Genomic DNA, 1,140 nt, shown 5'->3' with positions numbered 1-1,140 from the left:
AAGAATGCTGAAAGTACCATGGACTGCAAAAAGAACTAACAGATCTTTCCTGGAGGAAGTATACCCTAAATGCTCCTTGGAAGTGAGAATGGCCAGGCTTCATCTCACCTACTTTGGTCATGTTGTCGGAAGGGAACATTCCCTGGAGAAGGATGAGGGGAGGTGGTAGGGTGGAGAGTCGAAGAAAGAGGGGAAGGCCTTCAACGAGATGGATTGACATGGCAGCTGTGATGACGGGCTCAAGTATAGCAGGGATCATGGAGCTGGCACGGGATGGGGCAGTGTTTCCTTCTGCTGTGCATTGGGTCACGATGAGTCGGAAACAACTTGATGACACCTAACAACAACAACAACATGTGAAATTAATGGAAAAGCAACTGAGTTCTTTGCCTCTTTAATGACAATACTTTATTTGTCTCCTCCAATGTTGTATGGTAATTGATATATTGTCCACATCGGCTTTATTTTGTTAAATTTTGTTTTGCTAAAAATATGTTTATTGGCTCTGGGATTTTATTTTAATTTTTGCTTTTGACCTGTATACCCCTAGACTTATTTTACATATTACAGGCGGTCCCCAGGTTCTGAATGAGATTGGGTCCTAAGAGTGTCTTTCAGTCAGTTTGTTGGACAGGTGCTTGTTCTTACTTAGCCTCACTTGAGTGCATAATATGGCTCCAAGCCTTTTTCATGCTTTAAAAGCTGCACATGCCACAAGTGACTGTGATTAGTTGAAGAATTTGTTGTAAAGAGGAGTTGGTTCACTTGTTTCAAGGTGAAAACAATTTCCGTAACATTAAAAGAGCCAGTAAGAGTTGTCCATAAGTCAGATCTTCCTAACCCTGGGACTTATTGTAGTACTTATATCTTCTTTCCTATCCCTCAACTTAAATATATTTCTCTACTCAGTATTCATTTATGTCTCTTAGAAATCTATTAATTTTCCTGAAATTTATAAGAATCAGGCTTTTAAATTCATTTTTTTTCTATCTTTAGTAAGATCCATTTTCTATTTACTTTAAATTAATTTTATGAGTTTAAAAGTTTTTTAAAAGTGGTACAAGATGCTTCATTTTTCATTTTCCTTATAGTGAGTGTATTTAAGGATGAAGAATTCTTTAATTTCTTCTAACCACAATT

Source organism: Orycteropus afer, unplaced genomic scaffold (assembly GCF_000298275.1).
Source record: "Orycteropus afer afer isolate SDZICR_OR568_19922 unplaced genomic scaffold, OryAfe1.0 scaffold01475, whole genome shotgun sequence".
Classification (NCBI taxonomy): Eukaryota; Metazoa; Chordata; class Mammalia; order Tubulidentata; family Orycteropodidae; genus Orycteropus; species Orycteropus afer.
The sequence above is the reverse complement of the archived record's forward strand: the minus strand, read 5'-3'. Positions refer to the sequence as shown.